Source organism: Podarcis liolepis (genome assembly GCF_965112155.1).
Source record: "Podarcis liolepis genome assembly, chromosome: 11".
NCBI lineage: Eukaryota > Metazoa > Chordata > Lepidosauria > Squamata > Lacertidae > Podarcis > Podarcis liolepis.
In genome coordinates this window covers 64,169,964-64,191,916 of record NC_139565.1, presented here as the reverse complement: position 1 = coordinate 64,191,916, position 21,953 = coordinate 64,169,964, and the positions used below count along the sequence as shown (strand labels likewise).

Here is a 21,953-nt window from a genome sequence, read left to right as displayed (position 1 = left end):
GTTGGAAACCACAGGAGCACAAAGGGTTCTGGTGCGCACACTGCTTGCAGGCCTCCCCTCTGGTTGGTCAGTGCGTTGGACTATGAGCTGGGTTCGACTCCCCCACTCAGCCATGAAGCTCACTGGGTGACCTACGGTTGGTCATCATCTCGTTACCAAGTCTTATGAGGAGCGGTTGAAGGAGCTGGGCATGTTCAGCCTGGAGAAGAGGAGATCTAGTGGCCATCTTGAAATCTCTCAAGGGCTGTCACAGGGAAGAGGGAGCACCCTAGTTTTCTCCTGCTCTGGAGGGGAGGACTCGAACCCAGAACTTCAAATTACAAGAGCGTCTGACTGAACACCAGGGGAAAATTCTGACAGTAAGAGCTGTCTGACAGTGGAACAGATTTTCTTGGGAGGTTGTGGACTCCAACTTCATGGGGCTTTTGATGGCTTCTAGCCAGGATGATTGATGCTTCTGAAACTACCAGTTGTTGGAAACCACAGGAGCACAAAGGGTTCTGGTGCGCACACTGCTTGCAGGCCTCCCATTTGGTTGGTCAGTGCGTTGGACTATGAGCTGGGTTCGACTCCCCCACTCAGCCATGAAGCTCACTGGGTGCCCTAGGGTTGGTCATCATCTCGTTACCAAACCTACCTCACAGGGTGGTTGTGAAGATGGAATGGGGAGACGGAGAGCCGTGTACAGAAACTTGCACTCCTTTGAAGAATACGGTGGTAAATAAATGTAGCAAACAACTAAAATGAATGAACAAGGACAGGATTCCGGACGAGATGGGCCATTGGCCTGATCCTGCAGGAAACTTCTTATGCTCTGCTACCTGATTCTCCCTCGTGGCCTCCTAGTCTCCCTTGCTTATGCCTTCCTTTAAAAAACCGCTTTGTTGTACCTGGGGAACTGATTTGGAGCCCAGAAGAGCCTCAAAATGCGGGCAACTGCCTTTGCTCACATCCTGGTTCTCTGCCTGCCTCTCTCCCCCTCCCGCTGTTGTCGTCTCCCACCCTCTCCCAAACTATCTAAATTTAGCCTGGGAGCTGGAGGCAGAGATCTGTCTTTTGCTTATGCTATCTCCTATAACGTGTTTTGTGCACTGACAGAGCGGGATTAAATAATCGCCGGAGGCTCGCAGCCAAAAATTCAGTGGGTAAATTCAAATCAATATGTAAAAACCACCCGACCCCCCTTCTAGCCTCAGAACACCCCCTCTTTCTTTGCAACAGCCTGGCTCAGAGCCAGGTCCCCAGCCCAGACAACAAAGAGTGCACCAAAGCTTTGGAGAGCTGCTGTTAAAACGAAGGTTCTCCCTACAGGTGCTGGAGCGAAAAGGGACTGTGTGTGAAAGAGCAAGAGGCAGGAAAGAAGGAAAGCACTCATCTCATAGAATCATGGGATTGTAGGATTTTAGAGATGGACGGGGCATCCAGCGATCATCTAGTCCAACCCCATGCAATGCAGGAATCGAAGCTAAGCATCCTGGACAGATGACCACCCAACTGCTCTCCAATGAATGAGTTTGTGCCACCTCCCAAAGTCATCCATTCCACTGTCAATGAGCTCTGACTTTTGGTCGGGTCTGGAGCAAAATAGATCTTCATGCTTGGCAAAATGGAAGCAAGAAGAATTACCGACGAAAGAAGAATGGCAGATGAAACTGATGGGCTATGCAGAATTAGATAAATTAACAGGAAGGATTCGAAACGTGCGGGACCAGAGATTCTTAGAAGACTGGAGTAAATATATGAACTATTTGAAAAGTCATTGTAACGAACAGATAATGCTAGTAGGACTGCAAGAAGTTCTGTAAGGAGGACTATTTGAAATATTGCAAGAAAGACTATGAGAAGAGTTGTTAGTTAATTGAGTAATAGAGAAATTAAGAAATGCAGAATAAGTGATAAAGAATGAAAAATCATCAGAGGTGTTGATGGAAGTCTAAAATATTGTATAAGATAAGAAGCTATGTTATATGATTGTTGGAAATGATATGTTAAAAAACACCAATAAAAATGTGTGTGTGTGTGTGTGTGTACACACACACACACACACAAAATAGATCTTCATGCTGCACCATTCTTGCTTTTCTCCCCATGCTTGTCCTGTGCTGCCTGCAAGACTGTGCTGCCCCCTCACCCAGCCACAATTTCTGGCAAGTCTCACTTGGACTGGGACGCCATGGGAGATTCAAAAACATTCTGAGTGTTGAGGGAAGAGGACCAGCCACAGAACTTCAAAACAGAAGGGAAAAGGTTGCAGCAAAGGTGAAATCAGAACAGCCTGAGGGCTGGATGCTGCTGGCAGAAGAGGAGGGGGGAAGGAAGCAGGGCTGTGGCCCAAGAAAGAAAGACAGCATTTTTTTCGGGAGGGGGGGTGTATCTGCGGGGGCTGAGCTTCAAATCCTGAAGTGCACGCTAGCATCTTTTGGCTGCAAGCTTTTTGGCCATTATTTCACATTTGGAAGTTTACAGTGGGCACAGCGGTTTTGTTTTCCTTTTGGCCGTACGAAATAATATAATTGTGCTTTTTTTAATGACTTTCTGAGAATCGTCAAGAAAGCAAAGAAGTGACAAATAACTTGCTGGAAATGCTTTTGTGTCCCGGTCCGCCCCCCCCCCCATACACAAGCCAACTCTTGCAGGTGCGCCCCCCCCAATGATAGCAAACGCAGGAGGGGGCTTTGCTGCTTCCCCCCTCAACAGCCTGTCCAGGCCCAGCCAGATGTTTTTCCCTGCAGCAAGTAACCCCCCCCATGTGGCTGCCTCAGATGCGCCTCCCCCCCCCATGGGCTTTCGCCTCCCTCCTCTAATCGCATTAGCAGTGCAGAGTGCAGAACAGCCTCTGGGCTTCTGTCCAGCTCCCCAGCCGGACCTCCTTGGAGTTCGCAGCAGCTTGGAGCAGTTTGAAGTAGGACACAGAAAGGCGAGGGCGGGGGGAAGAGATTAAAAAAGGAGCTGGAGCAGAAGGGAGAACGGGGCAGGTGGAAATAGGGAGAATAGGATTGAAGGCCCATCCTTCAAAAAAAGGGGGGGAATGAGGGAGATGACACTCTGGTCATGCTCAGAGGCACATGTCTCTCAAGCAAACCAGTCACTTCTGGGGAGCTCAAATTAAACCTTCCAGGAGCTCAGAACAGAATGGGTCTTACTCTCCCGGGAGGATCCACAAGGCTGTGGCCTTTGGAGAAGAGGAATGGTCCCAGGCTCAATTCTTGGAACGGAAACCGCAGGAAGGTTTCATTCTAAGAATATATCCAACAAGGGCATTTAAGAGAAAGCTTTAAAACCTGGTAGGGCTGCTGACAGGGGACGTGGGTGGCGCTGTGGGTTAAACCACAGAGCCTAGGACTTGACGATCAGAAGGTCGGCGGTTTGAATCCCCGCGACGGAGTGAGCTCCCGGTGCTCGATTCCAGCTCCTGCCAACCTAGCAGTTTGAAAGCACATCAAACGTGCAAGTAGATAAATAGGTACCGCTCTGGCGGGAAGGTAAATGGCGTTTCCGTGTGCTGCTCTGGTTCGCCAGAAGCGGCTTGGTCTTGCTGGCCACATGACGGGGGGGAGGGGGTGGGAACTCACCACGCAACAGGATGCTGGACTAGATGGGTCCAGCAGGAGATGTTCTCCAAATCCTATGAGGTTATGTGCCTTTCCCCAAAGCTTTCTTGAGGATACGGGCTTGCACACCAATGTTCTGGGTTCCTCTCCTTCCTCCCTGTTGTGGGGTGAGCTGGGGACCCTGTTGCAACAGTTAATAAAGATCAGGCTTACTTGCTGCTTTGCTTCTCAATATACTCTGGTTGGCCTATGGAACCCACTTAAGGACTCTATATCGGCTCTGGAATACCCTGTAAGGGAAAGAGAGTTTTTTCTATAACAATACGAAGCCTACATTGTGGGTCTCATCTGACACAGACCTTCATGGCGACCACAACAGGGAAATTCTGCAGAAGGAAAAGGGGAGAAGGAAGCCCATCTCCCATCCTGCCCACTCTATGGCTTAGTGGAGGTTTGAACACTGCCAAGGGGGATATACAAAGCGCAGCCTCCTTGCACTTGCCTGCTCTCCCTAAGCTTTCAGAAATCTAAAGAAAATCTTTGTGGAGTATCTCTAACATCCTTGCTTTTGGGGGTGCATCAGCATGTGCTTTCAGCACCGCAGACATTCGAGTGCGCAGGCCTAATTCTGAACCCCTGGGCAAAGCTGGCTTGCGGACGATTTTGCACCTCTCACTCCTCTTCCTCTGCTTGGGAGGGAAATCAGGCAGAGTCCGGCAGAAGGCGTTTCTGCACCCATGGAAGGAGAATCAGGACTCCCAGATCAGTGCAGCATCCCACATGGAGACCAATGTGATCTGTTTATGCTTTTATCTGCCTTCCTGATGCTGTGATGCATTTAAGAAACATTTAATTGCTGCTTTTAGCTAGGAAAAGCATTTTATGCAGAAGCCTACTCTTCTAATATATTTTGAAATGATGTGCATATTTTTAGTCTAAAGGAGTGGGGATAAGTCTTTTTTTTTTAAAGAGGAATAATACCTATGTCTCACACACTCACTCACTCACTCACACACAAACACAAGGGGGTCAGCCACACTAACCTTTTGCCCCACACTTTTTAGGTGCAGTTCTGCTCTTCAAGGCTCTGTGTCCAAACACGTTTTTCTCCCCTATCACTTCTCCCAGGAAAAGCAACTTTTTAACACTGAATCAGAACAAATTGCAAGCGGGTTCTGCGCCGATTGCTGTTTGCTCCGATTCAGCAGCAACACACACAAAAGAGCTTGGACATGAAGCTTCAAAGTGCCTAGAATTGCAGCACAGAGGGAAGTCTGAATGGGCCCTCACTTTATAGCAAGTAGTCGTCTTGCTCCAATCATTAAACCTCAATGTTGGTGCAAAACTCCTGGTTGGCCCAACCCTGCCCTGTTCCTTGACGATGAGAACAGAGTCGCTTCGTTTCACAACACCCAGCAGTTTTCCTTCCCCATTCTCAAGCAGGCTCACACAAGCTCAGTGAAAGAGGAAATATTTTGCACACAGATGGGTTCCGAGTTCAAGTCTTTGGACTCTACAGTGAATAAAGGCTCAGAGGGTGAATGGAAGATCTCAGAGCTTGGAACACAGCTGAAGAAAACACTGGGGCTAAGTTGCACCTCTTTACCCTGGCCTTTGAAAAGCGAAGAATTCACAGAATCATAGAAGTGGGAGAGTTGGAAGGGACAACCCCCTGCAATGCAGAAATAGATTTGGGGTCTTCCCTTTATTTGTGTTGTATATCGATGATTGATTTTGGGCTGTTTTTTTTGTTTTGTTTTTACTGTTTTAATTGTGTTTTTATATGCCGCAGCTCAACCTGGGATCGCCTAGGAAGGGGTGGGTAAGAAATGCAAAAAACAAAGATGAATAATAAAAACAGAAGGCAGCGAAGGAGTAAGAGGAGAAACCAGCGACCTGACGAGTTATCTGGCAACTTCTGTCTGCAAACCCCACATTAGTCTCCGTTGCAGAAATCCACCCGGGCTCACCCGAAAGGTGTGAATGTAAAAACCATCAAAGGGAGAGAAAGAAAAATTCAGCGCGGCCACGGAATTAGAGATGAAAGGTAGTTTATTTTCTGGTTAAATGCAAAAGGCTTTCAAGATAAACAGTAACAGGCCCTGCCTTGAAGCCGGCTAACAGTGTCCATATGGGATGTTTAGACCACTTTGCCTAATCCAGAGCATCAATTCACAGACCGCATCCCTCACTCACCCACTGGGCCTGTCTTCTGTTTCCAATTGCAGATGGAGGTCAAACAAGTCATTACCATCCTCTTTTCAAGGAACACTTTGGCTACAGATCTCCTAACGTCTTGCAGCCTCAGCCCAGAGCAGCTTCAGAGATGCATTTGACAGGCCAGAAACTTTGTGGCTTACTTTAAAGAGCGGAAAGGGGGGTCCTTACCCCACCCCACAAGGGCACCTCCAAAGCGTCCCTCTCCTTAAGGGGGCGCCTTCAACAAAATTGGGTGCCCATATGACTTCCTAGGATGGACAGAACTCCAGGGACCAAAAGAACGCAGCAGGAGTCTGGCTCCCACGAACAACTCCTTAGGTTTGCATGGGGGGAAGAGAAGATTATCTTTTAGGAATCCTGGTCCCAGGCAAGGACAAATCTGCCTATTTCTGTTTCTCATTTTTCCCCAGGATTACATTCAGTTCTCTCCGCTTCCAAATCAGTTTGCGGATTTTTTATCTGAAGATTTGCATACATTTCAAAGAAGCACAGAATTGCACAGCAAGGTTGTCTAATCCAACTCCCTGAAATGAGAGGCGTGCTGAGGCTCCTTGTAAGGAGACTTATTGGTGTCCCCCGCTGCCTGTCTCATTGGTGGGGGCCAACCTGGCCAATCCCAGGTCTTCTTCTTTGGTGATCACCTGTAGCTGAGTAAGATTGTCTTCCGTAAACACGGTTTGAACAATTTTATTTATATATATATATATATGCAGGTTTTGGTGTCTTCGGGTGTCTTCCCGTGTAAGAGTTGGGGTGTCTAGGCGACGTTTCGACGAGGTCTCACTAGTAACAAGAAGCCGAAAGCACCAGCCTGAATATGACGAGTGAGACCTCGTCGAAACGTCGCCTAGACACCCCAACTTTTACACGGGAAGACACCCGAGGACACCAAAACCTGCATATATATATATATATATATATATATATATATCCTGCCCATCTGGCTAAGTTTCCCCAGCCACTCTGGGCGGTTCCCAATCAAGTGTTAATAACAATACAGCATTAAATTTTAAAAACTTCCCTAAACAAGGCTGCCTTCAGATGTCTTTTAAAGATAAGACAGCTGCTTATTTCCTTCACATCTGATGGGAGGGCGCTCCACAGGGCGGGCGCCACTACCCAGAAGGCCCTCTGTCTGGTTCCCTGTAACCTCACTTCTTGCAATGAGGGAACTGCTAGAAGGCCCTTGGATCTCAATGAGTGTGTGACTGTGGAGGCCAATTCTGGATCCCCACATCCTTCTACAGTGGGGACATTGGTTTCCGGGTGGGAGTTGATCACGGTGTGGATTTGCCAAGCGTACCTTCTTCTTAGCACGTTTCTCCCTTGTGTCCTGAGTTCGAGTGTCATCAAAGCCCACGACACCTTTGGTAAAGGCTGTTCTCCAACTGGAGCGCTCGCAGGCCAGTGTTTCCCAATTGCTGGCGTTTATACTACATTTAAAAAAAAAAATGCCTTCAGACGGTCTTTAAACCTCTTTTGTTGACCACCATCATCACACTTTCCATTTTCAAGTTTGGAATAGAGTAGTTGCTTTGGAAGATGATAATCTTATGCTCCCCACCCACAGTGGCAGTTCCATGTTTGCTTGCGGCAAACGACCCAGGCCAACTTTTTCCACCAACTGCAGGACTCTGGCGCCCTGGGACTTTGAGGTCCTGCGGTTCAGTGGCTCTCCTGCCAGGGCGGTGGCAGATTTCCTTTCTCCTGCCGAGCCACCAAGAGATGGACCTCAGTAGGAAAGCGCATGAGCCGCAGGAGCAGCAGCAGCCTGACCCTGCCGGGATCACATCACAAACCCTTTGAGGAAGGGATTAATTCCTGCCTCCGCTGCCTTTCTCCCTGCCGACCGCATGACTCTCCCTCGCCGCCACCTCTGAGAGGGCCGCCTTGTTTCTTTGGCAGGCGATGCTCAGTCCCCCGAGGGAGCCGGGCAAGAGAAGAGGGGCATGTGTTTAGAGCGTTTCCACTCAGTTCCACTCTCCTGGGCTATTTCTATCTCGTCTTGTCAAAATTTATCAAGTGCGTAATTGTTTAAACAGCATTAAAGTGCCGGGAGCCAGAGCGGCTGGGAATTGTCCCACGCCCGCCTCCGTGACTCGGGCTGACAGCTCCGGGAGGGGAAAGAGATGCTGTTGTGGAAAAGCGCCAGGCCCCCTCGGGGCACGGGCACGGAGCCGCCTAGGGAGAAAGAAAGATGCAACAAATGTGCTTTCTCTCTCTGCCTCTGTGTCTCTCCCCCGCCACCCCAGAAGAAGGAAACTCTGATCCTAAACCTCTGTGGCCTGGCGGGATATCTCCAGGAGTACAAAAAGCTGAGGAGTAAACCTTACACAAATCTGGTGCCAAACGTCCTGCTGTGATTTCCCTTTGGACCACATCAGCAAAGCTGGGCATGGTGGTTTTGTCTTCTGAGCAGCCCAGGACCTCCAGACAGACTGCCCAGGCAGGTCACTTTGGTGCTGCTAACACAGAGGTTTGGCTTCACCCCAAGAGCAGCACTCCACTGTCTCTCTTAAAGGAAAAGGTAAAGGGACCCCTGACCATTAGGTCCAGTCGTGACCATTAGGTCCAGTCATCTTGCTTTATTGGCCGAGGGAGCCGGCGTACAGCTTCCAGGTCATGTGGCCAGCATGACAAAGCCACTTTTTGGCGAACCAGAGCAGCACACGGAAATGGCATTTACCTTCCCGCCGGAGTGGTACCTATTTATCTACTTGCACTTTTGGGTGTGCTTTCAAACTGCTAGGTTGGCAGGAGCTGGGACCGAGCAACGGGAGCTCACCCCATCGCGGGGATTCGAACCGCCGACCTTCTGATCGGCAAGCCCTAGGCTCTGCGGTTTAACCCACAGCGCCACCCACGTCCCACTGTCTGTCTTAGATTTTTTTTAAAAAAAAGTTTTTACATACATTGTTATTCGGGGGTTGGAAGAACCCCCACAAAGATACGGAGATTGTCTGTGGAGCACTTCACTATCTCTCATGGATGGCTGCAACAGCAGTTCTTCAACTTTCTCCTTTGCCTTCTGCCACATAAGCCTCTAGCAATGGTGGAGAAGAGCTCTGCAGATTCCACACAGCAGCCTTTGTAGACCTGACGAGCTTCAGAAGCTTTAGTCCACAGCTCCCAACAGCCTTTTTGCACAGTCCCTCAGGCCAGTTTTCAAAGTGGCCAGAGTCCCCTAGTCACACAACCAAAGCAGCACCACAAGAGATCATGGATCTCGTCCGCAACAGGTTTTGTGATTGCCAGTCACATCTGGGCTGAGACTTGCAAGCCGCCAGCTGGCACACTGCATAGCCAATGTGGGGGTCCCCTGAGAGCAAGACCATCAGCAAGCAGGCCCCACTCCAACCGTCCTCCCCTCCCTGATGTCGCAAGTCTGTCTGTTATTATTGCCAATTTATTAATCGCCTTCTGAAATAGTTGAAAACACATGCATGAACAGCAGGCTAAAAGTCCCATTTGTCCAGCTGGAAAAGGCTATTGGAACAAGCATGTCTTATAGTTGTTTATGGAAAGCACTGGCAGTGAGCAAATCTCAGGAGGAACGCTGTTGCACAGAATAGGGGCAATCACGACAAAGGCCCTGCTCTGAGTGGGCTTTTGAGATCTTTGGATCTTGCAGGAGAAATTTGTCTCTTGGGTGGATAAAGATTGAAGCAGTCTCTCAAAGCCCGGTGGTTCACTTTAGTGCATGAATTTAGACTGAGTTTCCAAACGCCTAACTAATGGCATTAAAACCATCCTCACTGCTGAAGGCCAAACTGTGCTGGAGCTAAGCTGGGTTTCCTCTTCAACAGTTTCTCTTGACAAAACTCCCAATGCCCATAAAATATACTCTGAGTCGAGAGTGGATTTCATGCTCTTTATTCAGCTCATAGTGGTGAGGAGGAGGAATGAAAGTTCCCCCAAAATATCTGCTTTATATACATTATTTACACCATGGGCCCCACGTGATTGGCTAATTCCAGGATTCTCCTGTAGGCCAATCAGGTTTTGGATTCACTTCCACCTGGAGCTGGATTGGGTGGCTCCTGTGGACCAATCATACTGCTGCATTGTTCTAGGACCAATCAGACTGCTGCATTTTGGATCCTGTTGTTCTAGGACCAATCAGACTGCTGAATTTTGGATCCTATTTGTTAAGTTGTGGGTGAACATATCAGACGACACAGCGATTCTTCAAACAGCTCTTGTTTATTCACAGGCCAGGACAGAACTGAACTGAAGGGTTCAGTCAGCCTGCTTATATAGAGCTCCAGTACAACGTAACTGTAACAATTTTCTAAAACTATCCAATCACTGAACGTCAGTTTTGGTCCCTTATTTGCATAACTATCTACAGTCTCCCCCTGCTGGCCCAGGGTGAGAACTTCAGCACATAACACTATTCAACTCAGTACATAACAGCCCAACTAGAAGAAATCAGATTGCCCATCTCTGGGGTGATCAGGTGCCCTGTACCTGAGGGTCTAGGGCAGTATAGAAATTCAATAAATCACTAGCATCACCCTCATCATCCCAGGAAACGGGAATTGACTTGACTAGGTCAACACGGAAATTAAACACGCGCCAAACAAAAACAGGAGACAGAGACAAAGGGAGAGGGAAGGAGGGAGAAGGGGGAGAAGGAGAAGCACCCACACAAAAGGCAAGTGGCCTTTTACCTCTTCCAAAACAAAGGGCAACTTTTATTGGAAATCTGGGGGGGCAGACAAATTTGCCAGGTAGGCAACTATCCAGTGGAACTCAATGCCAGAGGATGCAATCTTTGCAGATGCAAAGCTGAGATGGCATCTCCATGATCATTTATTTGTACATGGATTAATGAGATGCCGTTCTCAAAAGCGAGACAAGGCAACTTTCAGCATAAAAAAAGAAGAAACCCGCACAAGAAAAACTCATTTATATTCAGAGCGAAACCAATTAACGCTGAGAAAGTTGGCACAAACCTGAAAACCCCCAACTCTGCTGGTAGGAGACCATCTAGGGCTGGGAAGGATTAGAGCGAGATTGTCCCAGGGGCGGCTTTGCTAGAGATCTGTCATCGGATGCCGCAGAAGCATCGGCCCCTTCCAGAGGCGGGAGACAGACGCGGATCCAGCCGGCCGCTGCTGGGAGCCCTGGTGGCGCTGGCTGAAGCCAAAGAACCTGGCACCGTCCCAGGGAAAGGCCACGGCTTGGCCCCCAATGCAGACTGCCGCTCCCCTGTCCCAGAGGGCAGCTCATGGCTACCCATGCAGGTATTTGGAGCGTGACACCTGCCCCCCACTGGTCAGCACTGGCTAGGAGAGCCTCCTGGAGAGATCACCTTTGCCAGGCTGAGATGCTGCCAGCCAGGCAGGACGGCACCCTGCAAGGGCCTCAGCCGTCCCTGTAGCGATCAGCTTTCTTGGGGGGAAAGGCTGTGGGGGAGTTGTTTACACAGCCATTTGGATCCTTTAATTATTTCGCTGGTTTTGTCATGTTAACAAGGATAAACAAACACACAAGAGGAAAAACTGGGCCGCTGTCCATTTGCACGGCCAAGGCAGCATCATCCGTCAGGCGGAAGGCAGCCCCGCAAAAACAAAACAAAAGGGGTCTGGGGTTTACTATAAAGCAAGGGGTTCTTCTTCTCCTGCCCTACATGTCGGGGCATCTGCGGGGCATCTGCCGCACACATGTTGCAGGCAGGAATGCCTTTTCAAAACCCAAAGCTTGGACTGAGTTTACTTTCACCAAAATCCATTTCACTAGATCCCTGCAGAGAAATTAAGTGCAGAGAATGAGGCTGCAGATCTGTTGGGCTTCTTTCCTTTCCATTTTTCTAGTGGACCCGATGCCTGGCTAGTTCCATCTCTGGCTCAGAAATCTCCTGATGCTGGAGGGGTCTTTCGGAAAGCACTTGTGAGTGGGGGCCCAGGTGCCCGTGAGAGCCTTGCTGCCCGCAATCTGGCCTCAGCATTCTGCGCCAGCTGCTGCTCCCGAACAAGACCCAAGGGACTCCCCACACAGAGCGCATGACAGAAATCCAGCCTCAGGGTTGCCAGTGCATGGACTGAAGCGGTCAGGCCACCCTCATCCAGGAATAACCACCGTTGGCCAACCAGATGAAGCTGGTGGAAGGCACTCCTAGCCGCAGGGACACATGGAACCTAGGAGAGAGTCTCTGCCAGCCTGTGTAGAGAATACTCAGCTATGTGGCCAGCGGTCTGATTTGGCATAAGGCCAACTTGTAATAATAATAATAATAATAATAATAATAATAATAATAATAATAATAATAATAATTATTGATTCTTTATACCCCGCCCACCCGGCTGGGTTTCCCCAGCCACTCTGGGCAGCTCCCAACTGAATATTAAAAACACAGTACAGCATTAATTTATGTTATTGTGTCTCAAAGGAAGGTCAAGGTCAAGGACCCCTGGATGGTTAAATGCAGCCAAATTTGACTCTGGGGTGTGGTGCCCATCTAGCTTCAGGCCGAGGGAGCCGGCGTTTGTCCGCAGACAGCTTTCCAGGTCTTGTGGCCCGTAGCTCAGGGATACAGCATCTGTCTTGCGTGCAGAAGGTCTCAGGTTCAAGAAGCAGTTCTGAGCTGGATGAACCAGCAGGGGTCAGCAAACTTTTCCAGCAGGGGGCCAGTCCACTGTCCCTCAGACCTTGTGGGGGGCCGGACTATATTTTGAAAAAAAATATATGAACAAATTCCTATGCCCCACAAATAACCCAGAGATGCATTTTAAATAGAAGGGCACATTCTACTCATGTAAAAACACACTGATTCCTGGACCGTCCGCAGGCCAGATTGAGAAGGCGATTGGGCTGGATCTGGCCCCTGGGCCTTAGTTTGCCTACCCATGATGAACCAGTGTTGCCTGATGTGGGGCTTATCCACACTGATCCTGGTCCAGGTCACAGAATCATAGACTCACAGAATCTTACAAGTTGGAAGGGACCCCAGGGTCATCTAGTCCAACCCCCTGCAACACAGGAATCTCAGCTAAAGCATCCATGACAGATGGCCATCCAAACTCTGCTTAAAAACCTCTGTGCTTTTAAAACGCCATGTCTGAGCACCTTCTATTTTTCTCCAGAGAATTCCTTGCAAAAAATCCACTCTTTAAAGCTGAATAGGAGCAAATGGCTATTTGTGTTTCCTGTGGACTGCAGTTTTTGCAAGGAAAGAGGGAAGGAGATTAATAATAATAATAATAATAATAATAATAATAATAATAATAAATACATTTTATTTATACCCCACCCTCCCCAGCCGGGCTCAGGGTGGCTAACAACCAATAATAAAAATGAGTTGAATGAATACAACTTAAAAACAAGATTAAAATACAACATTAAAACAATTAAAATGCAGCCTCATCACAGGAGGAGAAAAGAAAAAGAAAGAGGAGGAGGGAATCAAATTGTAATGGCACTTAGACAGAGTTGGACCATGCCTGGGAAGCATGGAGGAAAGGTGAGTATGGATAACCCCCAGGATAAAGGCAGCGTCCTTCCTCTGCCCTGCTTATGAAGGATGGTTCAGGGCTCTGAACTCGCCGGCCATCTTTCCGAACTTCCTGTCTCGCAAGACCATTCTCCCTCGCCGGATAACATTTCCCATTTCCTCCTTCCAATCTCTCTGCCAGAAAAACCTATTCTCTTACTTAACCTAAAGCTAACCTCAGCAAAGCAGGGGCCTTCATATTTCAAGCGTACGGGCAAAGGGGGCGGTCTTCATTGCAGCCCACGGTGTATTTGCAAACCATTACCCCGTCCTCTCTCCATCTTCATTTTCTGAGAGATGGCCTGGCCTTGTGACTTTCCCGTAATGTTTTCTGCTTTCTAAATCCGTCGGCGATCGGAGGGGAGTTGGGGGGAACCATCCTTCCTCCTCGCAGGTGCTTATATGCCCTCTGGTAGCCCCACGGATCCCTCCCACCCCAAGCCCCATCTCTCAGCCCCAACAGCAGCGGCCCGGAAAATTGTTTACAAAGGAGGAGGGAAGGATATTTTGATTGTTTGTGACACCGGCTGCCCCGGATTATCATGTTTTGCTGAGCGAGCCGAGGAAGCTCCTTCGGGCGATGCTGCGGGCGGACTCTTGGGAAGCCCCAGAAGGAACAGAGGAGGAAGGAGAAATTGAGACCTGCTCCAGAGCATGTCGTAAGAACATCAGAAGAGGCTGCTGGATCAGGCTGGCGACTCGCCTAATCCGGCATCCTGTTCGCAGTGTGGTCCCACCAGATGTCTCAGGGGAAACCAGCAAGCCGGGTTTGTGAAAGCCTCTCCTGCTTGCAGAGGTGAGGAGTTGTGAGCGGGAGCCATTTCCCGCAGGGGCAGGTGGGGGGGCCGTGTATGGCTCCCTGCCCCTGATTGCTTCAGCTGCCGCAGCCAAGTCTTCCAGGCGACCAATAGGGCCGGCTGGTGGGCGGGGCTAGCCACATTTAAATAGCCGCGGCAGCGCTCAGCTCCCAGTCTGTCCCTGCTTTCTTCGGATCTCCCTCCCTCCCTCCCTCTTAGGTCAGCTTCTTTTTGTGTATTGACCTTGCTATGGACTTCGGTTGGTCGCCTTGGTTGCCCAAGGGGCCTGGTAGGACTTTTTTATCCATTTGGCAAATTGGCACCAGCCTCTTGGTTTTTCCGCCTGCCTCGTAGCAACTCGCCACAACTTTCTGGTACTGGCGGTTAGGCATTGGAATAGGTGTGCTGTGTTGGAGGATTGGGTATGGGCCATCATCTGCACCTCCTCTTTTGGGTATTCTGTTAAAGGAATCCGGCGGTCGTGGATCCTGTCCGATGCCCTGCTGGTGGCTAGGGCCATGGCACGACCCCCGGTGACATCATGGGGGAGCTCCCAGTTGTATTTGCATCAACAAGCTCCTCCCATTGGTTGCTGACCCTGATATGGCTCCTGTGGAGTCTGGTATTGCTGTTTCATCCAATGCCTTAGCCAATACTACTCACAACCAATAAAAGTTGTGGCCTAATTTTGCCCATTAACCTAAAATAATGTGTCTTTGTGTCTTATTATATTCCTATGCGGGTGGTGGGTCCTCGACTCACAACAAGAGCAACTCCCCCCTCCTGCAATTTCCAGCTACTGAGATTCAGAAGCATTGCTACCAACCTGGCTGGTAACAATCAACAGCAGCCTCTTCCAGGGCCAAATTAAGACCTTTAGAGGCACTAAGCACTTAAAAGATTTTGGTGCCCCCCCAATATATCTAATTCAAAATGGGGGAAAATCAATAAACCATAAAAATGAAACAAAACCACAGTAAGATGGAAAACAATGTTGATTTTGGTATACTGTACTTCCACTTAATATTTGAATTTTTTCTCTCCTACTTTTTTCTAATTGCAAAGTCCTTTGATCAGAACCTCAAAACTAATTATTACAATCGCACACCTGCTTCTATGCTAAGTAGATATGAGAGGCATGTATCTAGCCTGCCTTGCTAGCTAGTTGTTCTGCTGGGGTTTTTTAATATACCTCAACTGAGAAAATGAATGCTCAGCTGAGCAATTTGTGAACATTCATGTTAAATATCTAGCAATGGGAAATTTCTGCAGTATCCTCTTCCCTGGATGCCCCCAGCTTGTGCTTATTTTGCTGAATGGTTAATCCAGCCCTGCTCTCCTCTATGGATTTGCCTAATCTTCTAAAGCCACCTAGGTTGGCAGCCCTCACTGCCTCCTGCAGGAGTGAGTTCCACAGATTAAAAGTGCAAAGAAGGGCTTTCATTAATCTGTCCTGAATCTTCCAACAATCAGCTTCCTCCATTGTTATGAGAGAGGAAGAAAAGGGTTTCTCTATCCAAGGCATGATCTTACAACCATCTCTCGTGCCCCCTCCCCTTTTTTCTCTAAACTAAAAAGTCCCAAACACTGCAACTTTTCCACATAGGTAATTCAGGGTCTGGGAAAGTCCACTCCTGGCTCTTGGTGGAGCTTTCATTTCCCATTCCTGCCACCAATCCTTGCAGTTCAGGTGCACAAATTCAACTTTTTATGTGTCCCCATCTGTGGCACATCGAATCTGCAAATCTAATCTTAATTTTGTCCTGACAACGGCCCTGCAGGGTAGACCACTCACTCCCATTTTACAGATAGAAGCGGAAAGACAGCAATTGTCCCGGGGCCACCTAACAGGCAGAACCTCCAGGCTCAGGACCAGATTTCTCTCTCCTGGCCAGCCCTGGCTGATGTCTTGAGAAGGTACAGAGGAGGCGAAATGCCCAGAGGGAGGTTGAACACGAAGCCCACTGCCGAGGCCACAAACTTCTCCATGTAAGAGAAGCCGCCTGGGTGGAAGTCAGGCTTCTCCAAAGTGCTGATCAAGGAACTTTCCAATAAATGCAATCATCTCCCTGGCTTGGAACATCCTCAGCATTAATTCGTTTATGGCTGATGGATGGATGGAGCGAGGCCTCCTTCTTGCACAAGGGCTGCACAATTCTCTCTTGGCACTGCATTTTGCTATGAGACAATTTGGACATCAGTTGTGGGAGCAGCCTTGCAATGTGCCTGCTGGCGGCTGCATGTGAATCCGTTCTCTCTCTCTCTCTCTCTCTCTCTCTCTCTCTCTCTCTCTTGCTGCATCATCCACTGAGATACAGGAGAACGTTGGTCTCTGGGGTTGCAAGAGGCCATCATTTTGTGGTAGCCAACGGCATTGCATTGTTGCTGGTCAGGAAGAGACCACCATCTCCTGAGCCCAGCGCCCCTTGCAACACAGCACCCCCTGATAATAGAACAAGAGGCTCAGCACCAGCACCAAAAGAGCCTGCAGGATCAGGCCAAAGGGAGCCCATGTAGTCCAGAATCTTGCTCTCATAGCAGAAAACCAGATGTCCCAATGAGAAACCTGCAAGAGGGTTCAAGCGCAAGGGCCTCACCCTCTCCTGTGGTTTCCATCAGAATGTGAGAAGACCATCAGGCCAATGGCCCATTGAGTTCAGCATCCTGCACTCACTGCGGCCAACCAAATACCCTTTTTTTTTTTGAGAAACCTGCAAGAAGAATCTGAGCACGAGAGCAACTCTCCCTTCCTGGGGTTTCCAGGAACCAGCATTCAGAAGCACGGCTGCCCTTATTGAAGGAGCAGAACGCATGATAGCCATGTCTAGTGGGCATCAACAACCTTGATGGCAGAAGGTGAGGAGGAATTAAATAACCTTTTAATGAGGGTGAAAGAGGAGAGCGCAAAATATGGTCTGAAGCTCAACATTAAAAAAACGAAGATCATGGCCACTGGGCCCAGCACCTCATGGCAAATAGAAGGGGAAGAAATGGAGGCAGTGAGAGATTTTACTTTCTTGGGCTCCATGATCACTGCAGATAGTGACAGCAGTCACGAAATTAAAAGACGCCTGCTCCTTGGGAGAAAGGCAATGGCAAACCTAGACAGCATCTTAAGAAGCAGAGACATCACCTTGCCAACAAAGGTCCGTATAGTTCAAGCTATGGTTTTCCCAGGAGTGATGTATGGAAGTGAGAGCTGGACCATAAAGAAGGCTGATTGCTGAAGAATGGATGCTTTTGAATTCTGGTGCTGGAGGAGACTCTAGAGAGTCCCATGGACTGCAAGAAGATCAAACCTCTCCATTCGGAAGGAAATCAGCCCTGAGTGCTCACTGGAAGGACAGATCCTGAAGCTGAGGCTCCAAGACTTTGGCCACCTCATGAGAAGAGAAGACTCCCTGGAAAAGACCCTGATGTTGGGAAAGATGGAGGGCACAAGGAGAAGGGGACGACGGAGGACGAGATGGTTGGACAGTGTTCTCGAAGGTACGAACATGAGTGATGAGTAGCTATCTTGGACATGAGTTTGACCAAACTGCGGGAGGCAGTGGAAGACAGGAGGGCCTGGCGTGCTCTGGTCCAGGGGGTCACGAAGAGTTGGACACAACTAAACAACAAAGCAACAACAAGTGGGCATCAACAGCCTTCTCTTCCAGCAACTTATCATTGCTTAAAAGAAATGCAAGTGGAATACAGTCTTCTGGCTCAGGGGAGAAGAAGAAAGCAACCTCCCTATTCCCTGCTGCATCTGGTGCCCAGCTGAGGGATAGAACCAGCTCCAACGGCATGGGGAGAAATCCATATTTATTAGCAACTAAGGGCTGATCACCTGATAATCAGAGGCTGGAGGCCCCAGGATTGCTCACAGCCTGGCCCAAACCGCAGGCAAGCAATAGATCTGTCTTTCCACCCCTCCTCCCTTGACGTTCAACACCCCCCCCAATCCCTTCCTGGCTCTGCTGTGTCTGTTTGTTTTGCTGTTGATTCGCTTGGCTTTTTCCATGTCATTTTCTGTCAAACCGCACACATTTTCCCTTCCCATTGCCAGCTTTTTAGTGACAGATTGAAGTGGAGGGGGGCCTGCAAGGCTGGAAGTGGAGAGGAGAGCCCATAGAGAGGACCGCCCCCCCTCCACGGCTGCAGCGTGTGGCTCCACGCCAGCTTCCCCAGCTCTGGAATTGATCCTGGCTTCCACCTGCTCTGCAGGCAATTACGCACACATGGCCCAGGATGGCTAAATCCGGCCCCCACCTCCCTGCCAAAGAGCTCGCGGCAGGGCTTCAACCTGGGGCGGTGGTGGCAGTGGCAAGGCAGGATCGAGAGGAAACCCGTGTTTCCTTCCCCTGAAACCAGCATTTCAAATTGCAGTGTTTCTTCTGAGAGTGCTGCCTAAGTGGGAACAGCACGACCGCGGCCTCCAGCAGCGACTGGCTCTGAAGAGGGAGCGCCAGGGAGTTCGTAAGTGGCCAAACAGTTGCTTGTTTCCCTCTCTCCTTTCCTGCAGTTTCCATCAACTGGGACTCAGAAGCATCGCTGCCTTCGACCGCGGAGGCAGAGCACAGCCATTGCGGCCAGGAGCCTTCGAGAGCCCTCTCTTCCTCCACAAATTTGTCTGAACCTCTTTTAAACTCATCCCAGTTGGTGGCTGTTACTGCCTCTTGTGGCAGCGAGTTCCACCGCTTAACTCTGTGCCGCAGGAACGGCGGTAGCCCTCTCCTCCATGAATTTGTCCCATCCCCTTTTAAAACTGTCAGATGCTGGTAGTGGTTGCTCGTGAGTAACCAGGCAGGACTCCGACCTGTCTTTTACAGGTTTTATTAATGCAAACTATATCCTAAGAAATCTCTATGTGGGACAAGAAGCTACAGTTAGAACTGGATATGGAACAACTGATTGGTTCAAAATTGGGAAAGGAGTACGACAAGGCTGTATATTGTCTCCCTGCTTATTTAACTTACATGCAGAATTCATCATGCAAAAGACTGGGCTGGATGAATCCCAAGCCAGAATTAAGATTGCCAGAAGAAATATCAACAACCTCAGATATGCAGAGGGCACAACATTGAAAGTGAAGGAGGAATTAAAGAACCTTTTATTGAGGGTGAAAGAGGAGAGCACAAAATATGTTCTGAAGCTCAACATCAAAAAAACGAAGATCATGGCCACTGGTCCCATCACCTCCTGGCAAATAGAAGGGGAAGAAATGGAGGCAGTGAGAGATTTTACTTTCTTGGGCTCCATGATCACTGCAGATGGTGACAGCAGCCATGAAATTAAAAGATGCCTGCTTCTTGGGATAAAGGCGATGGCAAACCTAGACAGCATCTTAACAAGTAGAAACATCACCTTGCCAACAAAGGTCCGTATAGTCAAAGCTCTGGTTTTCCCAGTCGTGATGTATGGAAGTGAGAGCAAGACCATAAAGAAGGCTGATCGCCGAAGAATGGATGCTTTTGAATTCTGGTGCTGGAGGAGACTCTTGAGAGTCCCATGGACTGCAAGAAGATCCAACCTCTCCATTCTGAAGGAAATCAGCCCTGAGTGCTCACTGGAAGGACAGATCCTGAAGCTGAGGCTCCAATACTTTGGCCACCTCATAAGAAGAGAAGATGCAGCCAAAATGCATCTCGGACAGAGGCCTCCTGTCTTCCTAGCCCCCTCCAGACACTTGGTCTCAAAAGATGCTGGAGCTACTTTGCGTAGGGGCAGCGACCATCGCAGTGCCGTGCCGTTAATCATGCGCCGGGGGCGGGAGAGTGTTAGATTAAAATCCTGCCAATTAAATTAATTGCCCTGAGAGCGCCTCACCTGATTAGCGCCATGCATCTTTAATTGCAAGGCAACCGCCAGGAGTTCTGCTGCTGTTCTGAAGACCCTTCTGTGAGCTGGTGCTGAGTGTCTTCAGATGGAGCTCGCCTTTCTCCCGCCCCCCTTGGGAAGAAGGTGAACCCTACCCTAATGGGAACCAGCAGGATTCACACTCACAGCATCGTGTCCTCGTTCTCCACACCCACCCCTCACCATCCTCCGTCTCAAGCTCAAAAGCCGCAGTGCAGGGAGTGGCAGGTCAAATCGGTAATGATACACTGGGCAAAGGATTTGGGACACAAGATTCAGATGGCAGATTGGGAGAGGTTATGGGAAACAGACCTGAAACTCACGGCATGTTGTACACGGAAAGAAAATTATATGAAAATCGATGTGCCGGTGGTATTTGACTCCTAGCAAGCTAGCAAAAATGTATAGAACAAGTACAAACACCTGCTGGAAATGTTAAGAAAAAGAAGGTACCTTTGATCATATGTGGTGGACGTATAAGCTAATAAAAGCTTTCTGGGAGATTATATATAATGAAATGGAGGGGGGATGTTTAAAATAACCTTTGTTAAAAAACCAGAATTTTTATTAGGAATTATAGGTACCGACGTCCCAAAAGATCAGAAAAGACTTATGTACGGGACAAGAGCTGCTTGGATGGTATTAGCCCAAAGAAGACAAACTCAGCTGATGGACTATGCTGAGATGGCAAAGCTGACTGGAAAACTCAGCAATCAAGAGGACAAAAACTTTAAAAAAACAAGGAGAAAAAATTATGATTTATTTAGGAGACCACTGCAAGCAGATGGAAACATTAGCAGGACTTCAATCCCACTTGTAATGTAACAAATACCATGGATAATATGGATTGATATAAAATGTTGATCATGGAATAATATGCAGATTTTAATGATGATGATAATAAGACCCTGGAGGGGTTGGGGGGGAGTCAAGAGTAATCGCTGTTTATGGATATGTATTTGGATTGTTATAATTTTATGTTTTTAAAACCAATAAAAATAACCCCCCCCCAAAAAAAAAAGAAAAGGAAAAGAGGAGACTGAGCGGAGATAAGAGAGCCACCTTTAAATACCTATCTCAAGGGCTGCCACATGGAAGAGGGAACAAGCTTGTCTCCTCCTGCTTCAGAGGGCAGGACTCGAACCCATGGCTTCAAGTTACAAGAAAAGAGATTCTGACTTAACATCAGAAACAATGTTCTGACGGCTGTTTGACAGCGAAACAGACTTCCTATGGAAGGTTGTGGTCTCCCCTTTCTTGGAGGTTTCTAAGACAAATTGGGTGGCCGTCTGTCTTGGATGCTTTAGCTGAGATTCCTGCATTGCAGGGGGTTGGACTAGAGCACCTCTGGGGGTCCCTTCCAACTCTACAATTCTAGGATTCTATGCACCGGTAGGATAGGGGCAGCAGGAGGAGACCCTTGCTCTATGCACTTGCTGCCTAGAAACTGTCCAGGACGCAGATCAGATACTGAAATAGATAAATATTATCTGAGAAAGCTTGATCACTCCTCCTGGCACCAATTCCAGAGGGCTGCGTACTTGTGAACGTACGGATAAGTTGCTGCCTCCACCCCCCTTCCCTATTTCTATATCTTCCCCACTGTCACTGCAGAACAGAATCTCTGCTCTCTCCTTTCATGCACTCCAATTCTTATCCACACAGGTTTGCAACGCAGATCTGATCAGAGTCAGGCAGTTCCATGCTAACTTCTACTGTTGATATGTATCTGTGCTTGTCCTTGGGAACCTAGCCACCCATCTCCCCCTAGCACTGGTTAGTCTGCCCAGCAAAGGTAAGAAAATAAGAGCCAAACTAAAGGATCACAACTAACACAAAAGTATCATTATGCAGATTCTGCAGCTGGCGAAGTACATATTGGTGCAGGAGCTCATCCGTGGGCATAGTAGAAAAGGAGGCTGAGGAGCGTAGCATGGGAGATTTCATTTCCTCCAGGATTTGCACCCCTAAGCAAACACTCCATTGCCCATCCCTTGCTGCAAAAAATCCCAGTACAGTGGATGCTCGGGTTGCGAACGTGATCTGTGT

The 21,953-nt window shown here is 48.7% G+C and overlaps 1 protein-coding gene across 3 annotated transcripts in view; it reads right to left on the bottom strand.

Moving 5' to 3' along the window:
* Window positions 1-21,953, bottom strand: part of CNTFR (ciliary neurotrophic factor receptor) — a gene marked incomplete at its 3' end in the record, with an annotated part of 437,882 nt that overhangs the window by 120,194 nt on the left and 295,735 nt on the right. The gene's annotated exons all lie outside the window — the stretch shown is intronic.